Raw genomic sequence first — 22,940 nt, forward strand, 5'->3', positions numbered from 1 at the left:
CTGGATTAAATACTTCTGGATTATAGCGGGATTATATTCTTACATATATGGTGCCTCCTCAGTAGGGGTCCAACTATCATAAACTGCATGAAATTAGTATTAAACGGAAGATGGTTAAAGTATGTGTTAATAAAGTAACTAAATAACCTTGAGGAATTTAAAAAAGCACTCTTTTTAGGGACCATATATTGTACATTTTACTGTATTTGGGGTCCGTCTTGTGGTTCTTGCAACAAGAACTTCTTGGTCGCTGCATATTCTGAGAAATATGATTCTGAAGTGTTACAAAGTTGTAGAGTGGCATGAACAAGCAGTGCTCAATTAATCTGTGAAGTCTGGTCTGCTTTTTTACAGTCCTTTTTAGTCTTATAACAGTTTTATAGTCTTTTAGTTATGTGTGAACTTGTTGCCTCCTTTTACTCTGTCAGTGACACAAACGACTGTGGAACAATAAAGGACATTTTCTATTCTATTCTATTGGAAACAGGGGGACACCTATATTTTCATTGCCAGTTAGTGATATTTGAACACTACTGTGCCACCAAGAATTTCAAAGAAATTTCTGATTAAAGAAAATGCAAGTTTGTCTTCAAAGGCAAACCACCACATGAGTTTAGGACAAAAGAAGCATCTCCAACAGTCTGTCCAATTAGAATGTCCCCTGTGACCACAGTGCACAGCTTTGGCTCTATGTGTGTGCATGTGTGTGTCTTCAGGGGGGTTATGGGGGTGGGGTGTTAGTTGGCTCTAATCTGCTTGATGATGAAGATCCTCTGTGCTCAGGGGGATCTGATGAGGGAGTTGGGGAGAAAGGGTGGGGGCTTGTGGGTGGGTTGGAGGAGGTGGGGGCTTTGCTCTCCTGCCTTACACCAATGCAATCATGACCGTCGCTCACCACTGAGCCAGCAGTGCTCCCAAACCCTCCTCACATTTTTTTCCCTGCTTCAAACACACACCACCTTTCTTTTGGTGCAGACACACACACACACACTTTGCCCTGCTCTCTCAGTCACTCGCTCTCCCCCATCTCCCTACCATTCAGTCGTTGTTCTGCATCCGCTCGGACGCACTCCACTTTAGGTACAGCTCCTGTGTATTCTCCATCTCTTCCTCTCCAGTGCAGTGCCTACAGTCCCGGGCGTCTTGTTATGCTCCAGCTCGCACTCAAAGTGAACGCAGATAGTGGGATGATGACTGAAAGGCACCAAAGAGGAAAGCAGGGTGAGAAAAGGAATTAAAAAGGAGTGAAAGGAGAAAGAGGGAGACTGCTCTTGCGTAAAGGTGGAAGGACAGTTTGATTCAGAGAGAATTTGGATTAAACTGGGTGCTTTTCTGCCTCCAAGTTACCATTAAAGGTAAGTGTTTTTATATTGAGCTATTCTTTCTAACTATTTGCATTTTCACTCGTACGATAGATCTTAGAATAACAGAAATGTAATTAAGAACTCCATGCACACTTGGTTTTCATCTCAGCTCCAGATGCTCTGTTTGATGAAGTTATAGCTTTAATTTCCTTTACCAAATCCAAGTTAAGCACCTCTTGCAAACCTGTGGTGAAGCAGGATGAGACATGTGCCCTTGACAGTGTTGTAATGCGGTTCAACTTCAAGCATCCCCGCCACTTTTTGGCAGCTCCGTGCCCCCTGCGCCTCTCTGTCGGGACTCATAGAGTGAGATGATGTCGGAGAAAGGCATCAATTAGACACGTGTCATGATCGAGTGAATGTGCCGCCATCAGCTGTAAGTCTGAGTTCCTTCTTTTGGATTCATCTGCATATGAAAAGGGCTGCACGGCTTTTTAACTCCGTGCTCAACAGTGATTATCTCCCCACGCTGTGTCAAAAGGTTTTGGAAAGTTGTTCAGAGACGTGCTTATGACGTTGAGCCACACAAAAAGAGGTCCCATCTTATCCAATCAACGCTAAACTGATCTGATGGAAAGTGCGAATTAATACTCTAGTCCAAGTGGATAATATGTGACCTTAATGTGTCACATGTGTCTTTTTCGGTCTACACAGTGAAGTGTCCACCTATAAGGTATAAATGCTTGAAAGGATTCCTTTTGTTTGCAGAGTCTTTAATCTGTGCAAACAAAACAAATCTTGAGGAGGCTGGCTAGGGTTAGAAACAACAGAAACACAGATGTAACCTCTACCTCAGTGTTCAGTAGCAGCTGTTCGATTTGGATCATTAGAATTGAAAAAGACATCCGCAGAAAAAAACAAAAGCATGGTTTTACTTCGGAAGTTTCCTTTTGTTTGCTCGGAGTCTATTAGACCAATTATCTTTGTTGATGCAAAAACAAGTGCCAATTAGGATGAGTAAGATTAGATATACATAGGAACTAAAGTGAAAACAACTTCTATCGATTCTGCAGATCCTTTTAAAAATGTGAATCCCAGATACACATCCTATTTCCCAAAATCAGTAGCAGTTACTTTGAATTACTCATGGATGTTTTAGGGAAGTTGCATAGATTTCCTAGAGAAGTCTCTTTATATTAGGAAAAAGTATATTAGGGAAATACTGCAAGGGAACAATTCCTGTGTAGTTGCAAGGAAGACCAATGTGAAAGAAACTGGCTAGGATTTGCGTTAAGCCAAGAAACAACAGCATTACAGATGTAACCTTTCCACTGTTACGCTGTGGAAGATGTAGATTTAGATGACAACAAATAACAATGACATAAATATGTGTGATCTATTGATTCCGCTACTTCCTTGCTAGTTGTAATTACACTAGATAAGCATCTTCTCTGCAGAACAAGTGGCAGCCACATGGACTGGCATGAACTTAATCCACTTTTTGGGACTTTTTAGTCCATATGCATGGCTGATTTTGCATCAGGGATAATAAGATCAGTCTCTTCATTTTCTCTGTATTTGCAATGTTTTTCTAGTCTACAGGGGTGCCATATGCGGCTTTTCAGTGAATCCCGTCTTCACTTACAGATTAGATGAAAAATAAGCCTTTACCCTCAGCTGCTTCAGGCAGATCTAATGCCCCCTTGCTCAAGTGTTTGAGGCGCTGAATTCTCTTATCAACATTCAGCTGAAAACACCTGCTTTGGAATAATCAAATTATACTCCAAGGAGTCTGCCCTCAGTAAAAGGAGAAGCCGGACCTTTTGAGTACACAGAGGCTACTGTGCAGAAAATGAGCATTCAAGGCATGCCGCCACCGACCACTCAGATATTATAACTGCATTAGAGGGGGATAAGTCAAGACACATGCAATATACTTGTGATTATTAAGAGATGCCAACACTACTAACCAACTGAGGTGGACACAGTGGCAATCATTTCTCCGATTTGATGATTGGAACATAATATTCTCTTGAGATAACGTTCTTTTTTTCATGTGTGAATAACACCATTCTGTATTCTGGATCTTGTCTTCTGTGGTTTCACGTGTTCAGCGCTGCCCTTGATAGATGCCGGTCCAGCAAAAGGACAGGATGCAGCATCCCATCACAATGTCTAACACTGAACAGCATTACATCAGATTATCTTGTTACGGGCTGCACCACCCTGCCAGTGTATTTGCACAGATTAAATCAAATCCCAATTGTTTTGCAGCAGAACATGATTTGTTGAATTAACTGACAATTAATCATAACTGATAAGCTCCTTAGTGATTTCTGGTTGTTTGTTTTAAGGGCATAAAACTATTGCACACCTCCGAAGGGAAATATATTATCCCATGCCATCATCAGCTGACTGTAATACATCAGTTGCAGCATCTCTTAGCATAGGAAAAGTCAACTCTGCACTGTGTCCATGTAAATTTAATGGCTAGACTAAGTGCTCTGTGGTAAATTACAGCATGCGTCTACCAAGCTGTCATCATGTCTTCGGACCTGCTGCTCCATTTGATTAGAAAGAGCTGTTATTTATAGATAGTCTGCAGCCCTAACCATAAAGCAAAACTACAGTGATCAGTCATATGGATGTGCCACCTATCGCTGCATTTCTAAGTGCATGTCCATCAGGAGCCTCGGGGTTCAAATGTAATCAATACCTTAGATTATTTGGTGTCTCCAGACTCTCTTTACCTTGGGCTTTGCAATCCCCGCCCCCCACTCAAATAGACTCATTTCGACATCATTCTGCTCTAAATGAGGTGTGTCAGAGTGTGTGTGCGTGCACCAAAGTGCATCTGTCAGCACGCATTTTTGTAGCGGCAAAAGATGTAATAAGCTGTCAGAAACTTGCTTCCACACTTTCAAGCATCTGAATGCTAATCAGACAGTGATTTGCTTGTCCTGTCTGTGTGCTCACAGCCAATCTCAAATGAAACTATTGCATTGTGTCTGTGTAAACGGGCTTCGTGTCAGGCTGCAATTTTTCCCCCACTGTGAGCCACACTCAGCCAAAGACCCCTGCAGACCCCCTAAGACCAGACGTTCCCTGCCTCTCCAGACAATCATCAGCAACAGTCCTAAACATCTTGAATTAAAGTCTTGCAGTGATGGATGACTCTCAATCTCCCGGAGATATTGCACACGCTTCTTGTCTGAATGATGGGCAACTCCTCTCCACTCCACTTAGCAATTATTTATATAGATTTGTCTCTGTTCATGTGTCAGGGTTTTTTTCTCTTTCTTCATTTCTTCCTCTCTGCGGTAGAAACCCCCCCTGCAGAGGTAAAAGCTCACAGTTTGTGAAGGCCTCTTATTCTGAGACTTTCTGTAAAACAAACGAATGGAACTTTCCCTGTGGTGTATGCATGTTATCTGAAGCGGGCGGCGAAAATAGAAGTAGGAAGGATGCGGTTACCTGATGATACCATTTTATATCGAGGACACAACTGTTTTGCCCTAAGAAAAAGACAAAGCAGTGAGCTCTGTATGATGTTCTGTGTAAGATAAAAGGTGAGGCGGCTCCTCTGAGACTCAAACTGCACACTGTCTGAACACTGATTATTACTCACACTTGAGCACTGTTGGGGTTTTTATCTCAGAATGTCCACAGTCGGAGGGCTCGAGAAAAACACGATTATTAATCAGCCTCCTCATATTTTTCTTTCTTACTATCCTACTTAAAATCACTGGAGTTCACAACCTTCAGCTATCTCAAGGAAACTCCAAGGTGAGGTCAGTTTATGGTCTCTGGTTTTGTTCGAGCAGAAGAAAAATGTGGCTTAAAACACTCTGAGGCAATTCTTGAAACACCTCAATGAGCCTTGGGCCTTTATGTTCCTGGGGAGATTTTTGTGATCCCTTTTGAAAGATTCATCACGCATTAGCAACAAAAAGAAGCCATGAACAGTTTTGAAAGCCTTTCTTTCCTTTTACCCCTTCGACTGTAACTCAAAGTCCGAAGGAATAGCGTTTACAATACATCGGGCGATACCGTAGTTTAGACATTTAAAGAAAAATTTAATTTCATTTAAGAAAAAAAAAAGGAATATAAAAAGATATAAGTGTAAAACTCAGCTCTGCAATACATTTCTAGAACTGTTTGGAACAAAGTAATTTTTTTTCTGATTTTCTTCCGTATTTTCTATAGGTAAGCACTTTAAAACACAATGATGTCTACAACCTGTAGTTAAAAAGCGCTTAGGATTGATGAAGAGGGTTTTGGTCATGACCAATATGTTCAGAAAGTCCACTTAAGACATTCTTTGGGATAAAAAAAAAATCACACTTGCTAAAAAACCTGAAATGTATTTTGTCTTATGATACTTTGAGGTATTTTATCGGAATAGATTTATTTTAGACTTAATGATCGATGTGAGAGGTACATAAGATTGGCAATGCACTACTGATACCGTAAACCGTCAAAATCCAGAGCCGTTTTGCAACACATTTTATCCGTATATTCACAGATCTGAATCAAATAGATGGACTGCCTTTTTGATTTTCAGTAAAGGTCTACCAAGTCCTAATGATGATTCAATAATTTGATTCAGGTGTGCTGCAGCAGAGACATCTATAATTTCAGGACTCCAGCAATCCAGGAGCGGAATGCTGCATCCCTACCATCGATAAAATGATTCTGCCATGAGGCAGATACTAAATACACTAAATACTTTAGTATTTGATGTTAAACCTTGACTGAAAGACAGAGCTTTTAAATGCATATGCCTGAAATAAATTTATTTGAGATAATGGCTGCCTTTAGGTTAAAAATAAAATGGTGCCAGGAGGAGCGTTGAGTTCAGCCACATCTAAAAGGCGTCTAATGGGGATGTCTCCACAGGACCCATGCAAAAAACCCATTGGTTGGATTCAGAATCTCTTATAGAGTTTTAATCTGTCCAGGAACAGGGAATTAGCCTTATTCATCTGGAAAAAACACAGGAAATATTAAATTAAGGAGACTCCTGTTAATCATTCTACTCTGGGAAAAACTTTGGATACCCAAGAACAACCAGGAGAGAGTTTTGGGGTAAAGTAAAGATAAGATACAATGGATGTAAAAATAGATTTTCTTTTGCTGCATACTCTTAAGTAAACTAAAATAATAATAACTTGCAATTCTATCAAAAAAATCTATATACATGAAATCAAACTCCTCAAATATGCGTTTCTTTTATTTTAGGCAGACCCATGGAAAATAATTTGCTTCACTAGGAAATTTTTTTTTTTTCAGAAGTTTGAGAAAAAGAAAAGTCAGAATAAAATATACATAAATATATCTCAGAATTTTGTGGAGAAAGGTGAGAATTTAAAAAGGATCAACTTGGTTTAATAGGTCATTATTCAGAATTCTGAGAGTATTTATTTCCCACAATGACCGTTATCCACTTCTGATTAAACACCCTTTATAGAAACAAAAGCAACAACAAATAAGCACAATTTGCTCTGGATTTACTTCAGGGAGCATCCAGCTCCAGAAACTTTGAAAAGGTTTTTTCCCCTACAGCAAAAAATTAAAATAACACCAGCGCTGTGTGCATATGCACTGAAAAAAAAAAACAATAATAATAAAAAACAGCAGTGCAGTGCTGCACTGCACAGTTTTTGGAGTGAAAAGGAACAATTTGGCTATTTTAAAATGAACACTCTCTGTTTTCAGTAAAAAATAAAAAAAAGCATTTACAGAGCTTTTTGTTAATATCTAATATAAACTATTGCTTTACTTTCTTGCTGATCCAATTCCAAATTGCCCCTTTCTGTCATGCTAAAAAAAAACTGTTTTTTTTTTTACTCATGTGTGGAGTCAGTTGTGGGGTTTGATTTCACTTATGGGAGGTCTTTGTTGACCGATCTTAAAAAAAAAAAAATCATCAGCTATCATCTCTCGCTGCTGTAGGGACTCAACAGGCTAGCCAGCTTAACGAAAGCATGCGGCATGTCACACCAACATGCACGCCCAATGAAATCTGCCCAAATGCCTCAAATGAACTGACTTATGGACCCAATAGAGGCAACTTTGCTTAATAGTAAAAAAGTAATTTTGCATGTTGGACAGTGTAAGGATATGCATGGGAAATAGAAAAAAATATACCTTTTCAATTTGCGCAATACACCTTTAAGAATGAATTCAAAAAAGCTCTTTTGTAGCCCTATAGTACTTTCAAACATGATATTTCTCACATGGTTTGGATACCTACAGTGTACTTAGAAATGTTTTTTATTTCAAGAAGAACAATAAAGTCAAAGACAATGAAAGAAAATTCAACACCTGTAAATTCTATACCTGAAAAAAGATGAGCAAACTATAGGTAGAGCAATGATAGTGGTGAATGAAGTTGAGCCTTGGTTGTTAAAATCTCTAAAATGCAATGCATGAAGTTTATTTGTCCAGTTTCCTTAGAGGACCGGCTCACAGCTTTTTATTGTTGCCCAATTTTAGCTGGATACACATTAGAAATGTATGTGTGTAACCACAGAGCTTTGCATTGGTGATGCATTGCTTCTGTTCTGACACTGATCCTTTCACTCCTTGAGACTCATCAGAACAATAAACAGCCATCTCTGGTTGGTCTCGACTCCATAACCTTAAACACAACCCCACTGGTCCCCTATTGGCAACTTGGGAAAGATTTCCTGTCACACAGGTGAATGACTATTAGTTTAGTGACCCTAGAGGTAAAGAGAGATTGTAATGATTTCTAGAGAGGTTGCCAAGGGGCCTTTCATTACTGTGTCTGAGCAGTTCTGCAGGAAAGTGTAAGGCGAAAACAAATATGGAATACTCCCATTTTGGTGAACTGATTAAATTTTGCAGATGGCTCCATGGCCATTAGTGGGTGCTTTTTTCAGTATGCTCTTGCTGGGTCAATATATTTTTCATTTAACCCTGGCTCCTAAGAACCTTAATAAGTTTGTGTGGCAGCAGTCCATCAGTTAATCCATCAGTAATGATGATAAGAGCTGGCGTAATATTCATGGAGCTTGATATTAAAGCTCATTTTAATGGCTGTTATTATCAGGTAATATGACTTTAAATCGATTCTTTCAGAGAGTTTACTCTTTCAAGATAATATTGAATAAAATTAAGATGTGTTTTTTAATATTTTTATTTTTGACTGCTTTTGCTTGATGTTTCATATTTTTTTCTGATTTGAATGAAATACCTACTTATATTGGTTATTGAGGATTTGGGATTGCTAATCCCGAAGGCCTCTTTTAATGCTCCTGATTAGTTAGTTAAGATTTAAGATAAGACCATATGGTTCCTTTTTATTGTTGCTAAAAATATTCTGTCTGATCTAGATCATCTTACATGTTTTGAAAATATACTGCAGGTACATAAGCATCAATTAGCTTTTAGGAAGAATCTACAAAGTTATGTCTACTTCCTAAATTTATATTTATCACAGACAGAATTAGGGCTGAAACAATTAATCGTGATTAATTTATTATCGAAAGAATTGTTAACTAATTTAGATATCGATTAATTGTTAAATGTTTAGTTCAAGTTTAAAGTTTAGAGACCCTAAAACATGACTTTAGCTGATAGAACAAACCCACCTTCAGCAGCAATTATTCCAAAGTTGTAAAAAAAAAAAATGTTAAAGTTTTGCATTTAGGAAAAAATCCTTTTCGTCTGTAAATATGCTCTATGCAGAACTCCTTAAATGGAAAGGCTTTAGTTTCACCTGATTTTATTAGGCAAAAAAGTCTTCTTTAAAGAACCTTTTTCGATTATAATCAACAGATTAATCAATTTACAAAATAATCATTAGTTGCAGCCATAGACTGAACATTATTTTAATAAAAATAAGAGATTTTTAGGTCAGACTTTGCTCATGCTGCAGGAAAACTTGAAGTCAAGCGATTTACCTTTTCTTTTACAGTCCTTGAGCAGGATACTCACTCCAGGATGAGGGCCACTTTTAATGCTGAGCAGCATCAGTGATTTCCGTGTATGTCTCATTTGTTCACTAATCGCATCATGGTGTATTACACAGCACCACAGCATTATTGGCCTTAGATACATTTGGGAATAGCAAAATTAGGATTTACTGAGGAAAAGAAACAAAATATGATAAAAAGCTAAAAGTGTGCTTAAAACAATGAGAGCATAAAAATGTCTGCATGAGAAGCTGCTTTGTGATAATCCAGGCGTTATTCAAGTCTGTGTTCAAAAGTGTGCTTTAATAGGAAGTTTATCCTGCTGTATCATACTGTCCTAATATCATGGCCAATTATCAGGCTACTGTTTTACTTACAGAAATTAGATGCTGGAACAGCAGTGGCTGGCTGACTCTGGAGTGTAATGTAAAACGCAGTTGGACATAAAATATTATTCTGCTCCCTTATGCCATTGTTATGCTATGAGCATACATTAAAAGTTTAACTGCAAGTAATGACACCCACTGTTTGCATAATTTATGTTCCACTTTGTGACAGCTGAAACAGTAAAAGCCTCTTTGCTGTGCTGTATTTCTTCTCAGAGGAGAAAAGGTTTGAGAAAGTAATACAACTAGAACACTTGGAAGTTATAGCATTAAGTAAGAATGTCACATACCAAAACCCCAAATGCAACATGTGCAATACCTGTAAATAAAAAAAAGAACAAATAATGATAATGTGCAAACAATATATAAATAAATAAATCCAATCTTGTATTTAGGAATTTCAGTTAGATCCCCACATGGTTGGTATTCTAAGGTGGAACATTCACACCAACCTAACTCTGATAGGACTCACATTACAGAAATTGTGTTGCGTGTCTTTGTCGAAGAGTTCTGAACTTCAATTCAAAAACAACTAATGCTTATGTTGGAATTCCAAGGTGAAAAACTTGAGTAAGTTTATAAGTAAGTTTTTTTTTTATATTTGCCTTGATATCCAGATCCAATATGGCTGCCGGAGCAAATATATTAAATTCAGTTCAGTTTATATATACAGTTTATATGGTGCCAGTTCACAACCTTACAGAGGCACTTTACAGGGAAATCGATCACACCAAGCATGCTTGTAGCGACAGTGGAGAGGAAAACTCCTGTTTAACATTAGTATAGCTCCAGCAGAATCATATACATTTGTACATTAGACTAAAAGGCTGGTTATACTCCTGCAGCAGAATGTTGCAGTGAGCTTGTCGCAGGTATGACATAGATTTATATTCATTGATTTATAACCAATATTGAAACGTGGTCTGTGCTATGTTACTCCACACCACAACGGAAGAGGGACAATCACGCACTAGCTGTAAGTCTAGATACGGCCGAGGCCTTGAGGAAGTGGAACAACAGGCAAGTTTGGGTGACAACTAAGGGACATGAGGGAGAAAAAGACCAGGGATCTAGGTGGAGAAAGGGTCCCAGCGTTCTCGCAGACCTCGCTCTTCTAGCTGGTCCAGCTTCATGTCTCGTTTCCTGCAATGGCGGTCATACAAACAAAACAAGCCAGTAAGGTACCAAACAGGAAATACACAGTGTAGAGCGGATGTATATTTGACCAATCAGAGGCCTCCTGTCTGCGGCACTGTCTGCGGTCACCTACAATTTTGGAGAGGTGCAGCAGAGTATCTGCAGAAGGGCACATTTGCGTTCACTGCGACACACACGCAGATGACCCGGTTTCTGAGAACAAACCAGCCTTAAATGTCCTCGTTTAAGTTTAAACAGTGTAGCTGAACTACCAGATTTGAAATTCAATAGGGAAAGTCAAAAGTTTCTCACCAGTCTATTCATGAACCCTGATGTAGCTGCCAGGTTTGGAGTGTAGACTTTATGAAGACAAATCTGTGTTTTGCATGGTCCAATATTGTGTCACAAACCTAAAAGAAAATGTACCAGTTTAATAATGGAGAAGCTATTAGTCAGTTTTATATTCCTTTAATATATAAAAGCTATTTATTTTTTGAGAATTTGTTTATTTAAGGGCAACTATGCAAATAAACATTTAGAATAAGTACACTAAATTCTAATATTTTCCATACATCACCAATCCGATGAAAAAACAAAACAGCTTTACTTGTCAAGGATTAAATATTTATCTTGCACATCTAAAAATAAATATATGTCAATATATATCAAAATATTTTAATTGCATTTTTTTTATGTCTTAATGAAGGTCTTTGAATGGGTGGGAGGGCCCTAGTGCCCTCTATTGGCCAGTTGCCACTGCCCTTATGTTTATCTTTACTTCCTAATTCAATATGGCTGAAGATAAGTTTGCAGTTTCAAAATCTGTTTCTTTCACTTGGCAGCAAACAGTCTGTAAAAATGAAGCAGCAGCTTTTATATATTAAAAGTATACTTGATTAGTTTGGCTAAATGATATTTAAACTCCAAGAGGAATAGAATTTGAATCCTTACATCCTTTAATTTTAACCTGCAAGTCAAGCAGGAAACGGTAAACCTCTGAAGTGTGGTCTTCGGTGAAAGCATAAGGACAAAGAAGCACTTTGGACTTTATTCATTCATGCTTATCTTCAGACAAATGCCTTTGTGGAAAATGTCACCGAAGAGATAGGGGAACATTGTTGTCTGTTTCTTAGTTTGCACTTCTCCAGAGTGCCGGTCTAACATAAAATTGCCCATTCACCTCCAATGCACTTAAATCACAGTGACTCTTAAGGACATCTTTTTTGTGTACACCGCTTTTTGACTTAATAGCCTACCATTTCAGACCAGTTATGTCTTATACAAACCATGAACCTGGGAGGTGATAAAGCTTTGCACTTTTTTCATTAAATAGAATAAGAAATCATCCTGACAGACGCTAGATCTTGGCCTGTAGGTGAGGCTTCTTATGAGGCAGACTTCCTCAAGGTCAGCTTGATCGGGCTTACTTTAGTGTGCTACACTCGTGATAAATAGGACGTAGTGCATGGAAAAGAGGGTGGAAGCTACAGGAGTACAAGAGGAATGCAGATTCACATGTTTAATGTAAGGTGTTTGCCTGTAAACGGAGACCACAGAGTTAAGTTCCTCTCATTTTTGACCTCAATTAATCACAGCAAGTCTCTGGATCCTTTTTTTGTTTTTTGTTATTTAATACCAAATAAGACATGAAAATGAAAATATATTGAATAAAAATAATTTGGCCTTGTAAAAAAAAAAAAAAAAAAGCCAATATTTTCCTTTTTACACAATTTACAATTAATAAAAAAAAATGTTTATTATACAAATACAAGAAATACACCAGTTAATGGGAAAGGAATGGGTTTACTATGGATTTTCTGTCTAGAACATGCTTGTTACTGCATGAGCCCTTCAGCATGGACCATTAAGTTGCACACCAAGGTTGCAGAAGCTACTTCAAAGTGGCTGTGGATCAGGAGAGAAGAGCTGCAGGTGGCGATGGTTGCTACCTGGTTACAAGTCAAAGCATTTCAACCCCAGCTGGTTTGTCTGGGTAAGTGTGTCTCATGTTGGATGGCCTAAGGAAACATCACGAATGATGTCTCCACAGGCAGAAAGATGATGCATATATCAAAAATACTTAACACTAAGAGGTTCCTTTGATAGAGGATAAAAATACAGCTTTGATATGCCATGCGGTGTGCAAAATAATATGGTTTTTGAACAGATTCTGAATTTAGATAAAGTATTGTATAAAAGCAGCATAGATTTCCTACCACCTGAACTGTGGATCTCCACAGTACCCAAAAAGTTCTGATGGTCTACTTGGAGGCTATCTGAGCAATGCTCTAATTACCTAGCCTGATGGTTAGAGCAGACACTCATGTCTTGGTGTGCAGTTGTCTCATACTCTTTCTGTTTGTAGTTTGAAAACAGCTGTCTGCAATGTTTAGAACTTGGAAGATTGTTTTATAACCTAAATCTGCTTTAAACCTCTCCAAAACATTCTCCCTAAACTGCTTACTCTGTCCCTTGATCTTCAATATTTAGTTTAATCACTAATGTTCTGACTTTTGAGGCCTTCGCAGAACACCCAGATTTAGGCTACAAATAAATTACATGCAGGACGACTACTGATTTCGGCAACTTCTGAGGGCAAAGAACATTTTATTGAAAGCCAGCAGAATAAAAGTTCTGAAATAAAAAATTACCCCCCACAAATAAAAACATTTAAGGTAAAATACATTTAAGTTAAACATCATCAAAGTGTTTCACAAATATTAGCCTGTACATTAGACAGATGAATCTGCAGCTGGAAAATCATCTCTCTAGCCTTGAAATGGTTTATGTATTAATGATCAATATGCCAACTACAGATAAAAAAATCATTACATTCTCGAAATCTGTGTTTGCAATTAGAGATATGATTTTCTACAGGATCCCCTTAAAAGTCTGGGCATTAGTCTACCCACAATTATAATTTTGTTGCTTCTTAAGATTTATTTAAAAATAATATTGGAAACTGTGTAATATAAATGATCCTTTCAATAATAAACACTCACCCACTCTAAAGTTCACCATTATCATGATCTATGGTAAAACCACTGACATAGTGTGCCAACAGTTGTAAACTCACCCAGGCAAGCACCTGCATGGCCTTAATGCTTTTACTATCTGCACCCTAAGTAGAATTAAAGTGGAAGCCTCATCATGTCAATGAACTTTCACACACTCTCTTTCAAGGTTCTTCACCTGAGCTGAGCTCTGAGTAACACAAGGAAAAACTTACCACAGCGGCTCAATACCCTTGGGGCTCAGCATTTGTCAGTTGTGACCTAGCCGACTGAGTTTTCTTGATGAGCAAGGGTCTGTTGACTATATTGTGTTGAAGATAAACAACAATGTGCTCAGTCACCCTTCTGCAAGCAAGGCCCTCTACTCACCCCATTTCTTATTGTCTACACAATCCAGAAGACTGACAGATCTATTTCTCTTTTGTAGAGCCATAAATCACTGCAGTTATATGTTGCTTGAATTAGAATGGTTTAAGTTTTTTGGTACAGTAACTTTCAGTAACAAATGATATTGTTAAATTTTTTTTAGACTTTATAGTCTAAAAGAGTCACAGCTGATATGATTCACTCGTGGGCTCATCAGTTTTACAAAACCTCTTTTATGGTTTCTTACTGATAGATTTCTATTCCAGGCTTATTTCAGTCCTTTTTCTCACACGATGCGGCTATAGTTTATGTCTGAATGGTGAAAACAAAGATTTTCCACTATGTACGTCTCAGATATTTAGAAGAAATATTTTATGATTAACCTCCACAAAATACCGAGTGACCTGCAGGTAGCCAGATTGATACGTGTAGAACTGAGTTGAGTTCTACACGTATCAATCTGTTATGACTGCCGTTCAGTCTGTCAGGGAAATGGAGGAACCTTAAAGGAATAGTACACCCAAAACATGATTAGCCTTCAATGCGCACTTTCATCTGGTTTGGTCTGCCGCGGTTTCCGTAGACTCGTGAACGCGCTTTTAGGAAATCCTATACACTACTGTTTATGCTCTAAAAACATTCTAAATGACTTTGTTTCGAGTAAATTATGGACGCTACCCACTCAGGACACTTGGAATACATTGGACGAGCAGTATGGAGGAATATTGACACGTTTTTTGTGGACTTTTATGGACCTTTCTGCCTCGGGCAACATAGACCTCCATTATTTGAATGTCAGCAGACAGCAAGAAGCCTCCCAGATCTCCAGATGCATTTGAGATATCAAAAAAGTACTCCAGAGTGTTGTTCAGCATGGGGGTGAGTAGAAAATGAAGGCTAATCATGTTTTGGGTGTACTATTCCTTTAAGAACAATACTTTGAGCTGATTGGGTGACGTGCCAGATCGTACCCGCCTTTCATAATACGCTTCAAGCTAATGGTTGCAGCAAAGTTATGTTTCAGTGGAGTACGCTGATAAATCAAACCTTTTCCAAATCCTGTAGAACCATAAATCACTGCAGTTATGTGTTGCTTGAATTAGAATGGTTAAAGGTTTTCGGTACAGTAACTTTCAGTAACCAATGGTATTGTTCCATTTTTTTTAGACTTTATATATATATATTTATATAAGAGTCACTGTATGCTTAACCTCCACAAAATACAGAGTGACCTGCAGGTAGCCAGATTGATATGTGTAGAACTGATTTGAGTTCTATCAATCTGTAATGGCTGCCGTTCAGTCTGTCAGGGAAAAAGATGGACGTTTAGTACAATACTTCGAGCTGATTGGGTGACGTGGCAGATAGTACCTGCCTTCTATAATACGCTTTAAGCTAATCGTAGCAGCAAATTGTGACGTTTCAGCAGAGTACGCTGATAGCTCCAACTTTTTAAAAATCCTATCGGGAAAAAGCACAGACATCTTTCCCATCTATAAATGCACAAAGTGCTTCTCTTTGCTCCTTTTTTAAACAAGAAATTGTTGCTATTTTAGCTAAAAATGAGTCAACTGTGGCATCAACAGGTGAGTCCTCCAGAGTAGCCATGTTTATAATGCCCCGACAAGGCCCTTCTGGCGGTTGTCATTCCTAATGTCCCGCCCACACCTGCTGGCACGTCATTGGTCCGACTCGCTGGTTTTTACGAGACAGACGTATTAGCGCGAGTCTTTCAAGATGGATTTGTTGTGAGACTGCAAACTCACATCTCGTGACAATCCAGCTTGCAGCACAAGGTTAGTGGGATACACCAAGACACTAATCTCAGTGTTTCCTTTGAGAGAATTAGTTATTCAGTAAAATAAGGTTAACATGCAAAAGGTTAGGAGGATTTCCACATTCTACTAGTATCTATAACTGGATGTTCTTCAGCAAAGTCCTAAATAGACAGCTCTAAAGAGTCAAACACCCAAGAAAACACTACTTTCAATTGCATCTGTGGCTTAAAACCCCGTTTAGCAGACAACCCTTTTCCCCTTTTCTCTCAAAGCAAGCTTGCAGTGTCTTACAGCCAAATAAGAGGAAATCATTTGTAGTTTGTAAAGAGTCAGCTATCTTTCTCTAAAGGCAATGAAATGGAAAATCTGCTTTGTTTGAAAATATGTTTGATGAAATTTCTATAATAAATCTTAAGATTTTTGTTGTTTAACAACAGTGTACAGTCAATGAAAAAAAAAATCAAGAAAAAGGAGAACATCCTCTGATAACATCATAGATTACAGAAATGATTTTCTGGTGAGAAAAAACATTCCTGCAAATTCAAGATGCCTTAGGGTATAGAAAATGTATCTAGAAATATCAATAACCTCTTTATAAATGATGATGTCTTTAAGAGTGAAGTTAGCTAAGAAAGCAAGAGATACAACCAAGAGAGTCAGCAAAATAAAATAATAATGGAAGTATTTCAATAATAAGTAGAACATTTAAGTAAATCCTGAAACAGGACAAAATAAAAGGAAACAAACAAGAGAAAATCTATAAATAATTGAGATAATCTAAAAAGATATTTAAAAGAAAATAAATAGAAGCAATGTTTTAAGATGATAACATATTCAAAAAATAATACACAGGGAAATATTAAGAATAAAGGAAAAACTGAGTAGTGAGAACATTTGAGTTAAGAAAATCTTAAGATAGAGATGACCTTCGGTTAATGGTGAAATTTTGAAAAAATCAATAAATAACACACAATTAAAAGCCTGGAAATTCTGGAATAAAATAAAAATCTGTTGATATATTATAATCCTATTAGAATGGATGCTGTCATTATCTGTCCTGTTTTTCAAACATAATTGGACATTAGTGCTTGATTCCAGCTCGGATAGCAAACTGAACTGCTAATTTGAACTCACTAAATAGAAAAAAGTGCTTAATATTTACCACAAACCTCTGTACGCAGTTCAAACATGAGACTTCAAACTAGTTTGTTTTCCCATAGCAGAGATCCTTTTGCATGTTATCTAAAAGATATGAATAACACATTCTGTAGATGTTATGACTGATACCTGATGGCATCTCTACATGGCATGCATGATAACCTTGTACAAAAGAATAAAAAAACACAAAGAATTGAAAACATGATACCCATTGAAGAAATGCATGGCTGATCTGCTATCTTATCGTATGAACATGAATTACATAATTATCTGAGGCGCTGGGGAAATCATGATTTGATGGTTAAAGCAGCTGGAAAAAGAGTGCAGCATTAGGCAGATGATGCCTCGGAGTAGCTGCTCATCAAAACCTTATGGTTTCTTTTTATGTCAGGATCAAAAGAAGTCAACCACAATCTGTTTTTTTTTTGCTATTAAAAAGCAGATTCTCTCACATGATTTTACTCGGTTTGCTTATCATGATACTTTATCTTACCAGCTTTTCATTAATCTTTAGTAATTCTTAACAGGCCCACATTTAGTATTTAACATTTATCCATCAAATATGAGGACAAACCTATAAGGACCTTTGAATATTTGTTTTTCTTGGCAAAATAAGCTTTAGAAAAAAACTAAAACCTTTATCTGGATTTAACTTGTGACATGTGCCACCCAGCTGAAAAATTGATACAAACCAAACACACACACACACACCCCTATAGTGACAACAGCAGCAACCTCCTCCAGCACAACAAGGCTCCCCATCACACTACAAACACTGCTTAGGGATGACTAGTGCAACACGACAAAGAGCCTGAGGTGTTGACCAAGCTTCCAAACTCCCCAGATCCCAATCTGATCATGAGTTTGCAGGATACGCCATGAAAAGCACTTAATGTACAAGCCTTTTCCAGTGCTTGCATACACATGGTGGGTTTAGACAGATTTATTCTTTAAACAACACTCTTTAAAATGAAATTTTAGTTCAAATGATGGGGTAAATGTCCTGTACACATTTAGTACCATTCCAAGTCAGGGGACTTCAAATCTCTTTACACAACAAGTCAGTCACCCATTTACAAGCACTCTTATGGTGGTAAGCTACATTGTAGCCACAGCTTCCCTAGGCCTCACTGACAGACGCAAGATTGCCGTACACTAGCGCCCTGAGCAGTAGGCAATGCTGGTGAAGTGTCTTCCCCAAGGACACAACAACAGTAAAAGCTGGAACCAGGACTTGACCAACAGGGACAGTCCAAACTCCTGCATCAAATACCACCCCCCAAGGTTGGGTTCGTATCAACCAATCAAACATGGGATGATAATATTCTAGTCACACACAGACTTTTTAACATTATTTATTGGAAAAAGATTGACATTACATATGTCGGGTTGTCTTATAGGGGAGGATTTTCCCTAATTTTTGTTAAAAGAACCGTGGTCTTCACTTAAAAAAAAAAAATGCACATTTACTGTACCTGCTTCAGAGGGAATGGATATTAAACGTGTGTGAAAGTATGCACAAACCCATTTCTCATAGCACACGCTCTGTTGATGTTTGCACCTCTCATATTAGCTTGCTTTCTAAAATAAGTTTAGCGATTTATTTAAATTGCAAACCCATAGCTCACCACGCATATACACCTGAAACTGCGCGTACGCAGAAAAAGATAGCTACCAAGGGACAAGCATGTAGGACGTTCTTACGTAAATATATCACCATGATTGCCAATTAGGACCACTTATATTGATGATCCTACACTATACCTTTAATTGCATAAAACTGGTAAACAGTCTTTAAACTTCAAAACAACATTATAAGTTCTGTAAATATATCAGTCACATAGCAATATAGCCTCAGTGGCAAATCTATGAATAATGGTGGCACATGCCTGACCCATCAATGTTGTTAAGTTGATCATAGCTTAAAAAAATGCTTCTGTCAATCCAGGTGCTTTTTGAAAATACCTTGAGTTGCATATTTCAATGTTTTGATCTTTGATACCTGTACTTCCAACCTATGTCTTATATGGCATTGCTATACACCCAAAAACCACAATATTTTAACTAGACTGTTATATTGAATTGTTCTCGAAGAATGTTTAAACTAACTATTGATTCATCGCAGCTATTTTAGGCTTAGCTGGAGGAACCCAATTTCTTTGGATGAGAATTCAGCCATCTATTATGGTCTTTATGGAGGTTATGGTTTTGAGAAGCATACCAAATGTCCTTCTCCACAAAGTCTATCTCTTGCTAATTCTGAGAACTTTTCAGTTCAGAAATGTAATATAACCTGTCTCATGAGGCTGAGTTTTCCATCGTTCCCAAAGGTGCTTATTACATTTTTTTTTACTGGAATCTCATTCTTTTCATTCTTTCATGATCATATCTAATGGGCATAGATGTTGGCATCACCAAGACGTTGACATCTATCCTTTTCAGGTTAAGAACAACCAACTACTGCTTCATGATTTATTTAAAAGGAAACTTTGCACTATCTCTATATTTCTTACAAAGTTTCAGTTTTTCCAAGAATATTCTTGTTCTAACAGAAATGAATTCTCTTTTTGCTGTAATGATTCAATCAAAGCTAGTCCTAAGATTAAAAAACTCCTCCTCAACTTTCTTTGGAAAATTCTGAGCAGAAATGCATCTTTCTGAGGCACTTTTGATATTTAACAGTGGAGATTTCATGCTTTTTTTTAATAACGCTAAAATGGTAAAACAAAAATTTAAAGCTAATCTTCTCCCTCTGTTGCGGTCTGCTGATAAGAGATAAAGCAACTTCAGCTGTGGACTTTCATAGCTTTACACTGCTTGTCTTGCTGCCATATTAAGATTTACTATAGTTAGTTTACGATTTTGTATAATATCACAGTGTTAATGGATTTTTGTTATAGAATAACCATTTTAGGATATTGTAAGTGTTACCAAAAAACTTATTACATACTATGTGAACCAGTATTGAGCATAACTCTTTCTTCACTGTCAAATTGTTTGCCATGATTGTACATTTAAGGACAGAATCCAAAATAAATTACAAAAGAAGTCCATTTTTTCCCACAACATAGCTTACTTTTAAACATTTCAGCTCACTTTGAAAAAAAAATCTGACTAAAAGCTTACTATGTTTGTGTGCTGTAGTATTGTATGCACATCACTGCTCAGAGTTATAAAAGAACAGCTGGTATTTTCAGGGAAAGATTGAGCCATTCTTGAGAAATTCACAGTAATCTTCCTCAGCTTCAACACACAGCTTTTAAGAGTTTACTTGGTAACTGGAAGTGACAAAAAAGTAGAAGATGAAGAGCAGAAGCTATTCATAAGGCTTTTATGGCATCTTTCAACATTAAGTTTCATTTATTCAATTTTATTCAGCTTGAGAATGAAAAAGAAATAAAAATGAGCAAGAGGGGGTTTTGGGGCAACTTCTATTGCCATTCTGAACAAAGATTTGGTCATATTCAAAATGATGAACAATCTCCTCAGAAGATGTTTCATGAAATCACTAAACCTAAGATTGAAAACTATACAAAACAAGCCATTATAATTGAGGCTGCCAAGCACAGAAACTTTTGAAGTAATTAATATGTTCCATGCATGACTGTATTTGTTGGTCATTTGAAATGGCTTTGTATTGACTATAGATTTAGTCTAACTAAACTCGTCTACACTCTTTGTACTGTTTTTTTTTTTTTATCAAATACTTATTAAGATATTTTATAATCTGAAAGATGAAGAAAACATTCTCTAATCTTTCTAATTTATAGAAAAAAGCCTGATATTTAAGGTAAATTCAACCCCACCATGTTTGTTACAATAAAAAAAAATAAATAATAATAATTTCCCCCTTAATCTGGACATCTTGTGCAGGTGTTAATAAACTCAAGCAAACTGAAGTTTAGACTAAACAACCAGGCAGAGACCTACTTTTAAAGGTGGGTTCAGTCTGCTTCCAGATGACTGGAACAATTTACTCCTGACCCAACAAAAGGAAACATGCCTTTTTGGTCTTGAAAAGCCATTGTAGCAAGCCCCGGTAAAAGTAAATGCACCCAGCCACAGACGACTTGCTATCGTTTGCTTAGCAACACTGCTGCTGGCACGTGGACTCCTTCAGGCTTGCTGCTAAGATTTACCAATGCAGTTCAAAAATTAGAAAGAATGGTGAAACTTAAATTTAATAAGACACTTTTTAGACTTGGAGTGATTTACAGTTGTAAAACTAACATCAGGAAGAATAGAAATAAAAGTTTCTATCTGGGATTGCTTTGTATCATACTTTTTCTTCATCTTTAAGTTTGTGATATCTCTTGTCCTTTATGTCCAGTGGGAGAAACAGTGGCCCCACGGGTAACTTTGTTACAAGTTTCAGATCACATCCAAAAAATTACAATATGGAAGCAAACCACACCAGACGAACAATGAAAACAAGCATAATCAAGGACTATCACGGAGTGAACTGACAGGTTGACGGTTTCTCTCAATCACAAATTACATAGAGTCAAAATTTGAGACCATCAAACAGTGTGCGAAATACCTGTCAATATTTGGGGGATCTCCGTCTCCCAATTGTTGCGTAATACCGATCTAAATTTTCTCAATATGCAGTAGGCCTATAACATTGCAAAGTCAAAGTCAGATTTAATGTCAATTCTTCACATTCACCAGACATACAAGGACTGGAGAGGACGTTTCTCATTCACCAACAGTGAAACAGATAAATTGCACAGGCACAACAGATAAGATCAGTTCCTAATATTAAAATTTAAACATTCAATTTCACAATAAAATATAAAATGTACAATAATATAAAATATACAATACTTCTGCTAGTGCAAAAAGGCAGATGGTAATGGCAGCAGAAAAAAACATTATTATTATTATTACCAATTATGTAAGATATATTTGTAACAGTAACAGTGCAAAAGAACAGTAAATAAATATAGTAATAATAGTAGTGCAGGAGACAGGTTGTCCGGGGTAATTTTTTTTTTGAGGGGGGCTCAGCTTCCTGATAGCTTGGTGGATGCAGTTTTCTGTGAATCTGGTGGAGCGGGCAAGAGCCTGAACAGACAGTCAGTCTATGAAAACACACACACGCACAAAGACTGTCTGTCTGTCTGTCTGTCTCTATCTCTGTCTCTCTGTCTGTCTCTCTCTTTCACGCACACATGCATATGTCCTGCTTTAATCCAGTTTCTGACGAATGGAACTGGGTTGAATTTGTCCAGAGGTCCGTTGAGGTCCCCAAACAGGAGTGAAGACCTGCTGTCTGCACGCAATCTGTTCCACGTTGCCCGTGTTATTAAGTGCGGAAAAGCACATGGCTAATTTGCATACGCGAACAGGATTGGCTGGCTCCACTTGGCAAAAAACAGATCATATTTTTGAATAAAGGTTTTGAATTTTAAATACTGGACATGTTAAGCTTAAAAACATTTTAGTTACCATTAGTGACAAAAAATATTTTATTTTTAATTTTTCTGACACAATTTAAGACCAGCTTTAAATTTTGCTATTGAGGCTTTCAGGGGGTCTCATGGGTTAATCAGCCCCCCCGGACCCCCCCCCCCCCGTATTTTGCACTCTGCCATTAACCATTATATATACTATATAATCAGGTAGGTATTACTAATACATGATGATTTCTGCTCTATGATATTTCAAGAATTGAATGATTTTAGGAAAATGTAATATGAAAATTAACGTAATACAGTTTCAAGCTGTGTGTCTGTCAGGGGGGCTCCCTTTCTACACGTAACACAAAGAGAATTACACAATCTTCCTGTCAAATAGTACTGTATGTAAAAGCGGGCAGACAAAGATGTCTTTCCCCTTTTCCCCTCCATGG

General features: G+C 37.4%; 1 protein-coding gene across 1 annotated transcript in view; it reads left to right on the plus strand.

Moving 5' to 3' along the window:
- Positions 1–909: 909 nt before the first annotated feature.
- LOC119776946 (cadherin-12-like) overlaps positions 910–22,940 on the plus strand; it is a 223,007-nt gene continuing 200,976 nt past the window's right edge. Inside the window, exon 1 of the mRNA XM_038275610.1 lies at positions 910–1,355. The gene's annotated coding sequence lies outside the window, so the exon portion shown is untranslated. The remainder of the gene's footprint in view (positions 1,356–22,940) is intronic.

The sequence above is a fragment of the Cyprinodon tularosa genome, unplaced genomic scaffold (assembly GCF_016077235.1).
Source record: "Cyprinodon tularosa strain WSP-4 unplaced genomic scaffold, ASM1607723v1 ctg97, whole genome shotgun sequence".
Lineage (NCBI taxonomy): Eukaryota > Metazoa > Chordata > Actinopteri > Cyprinodontiformes > Cyprinodontidae > Cyprinodon > Cyprinodon tularosa.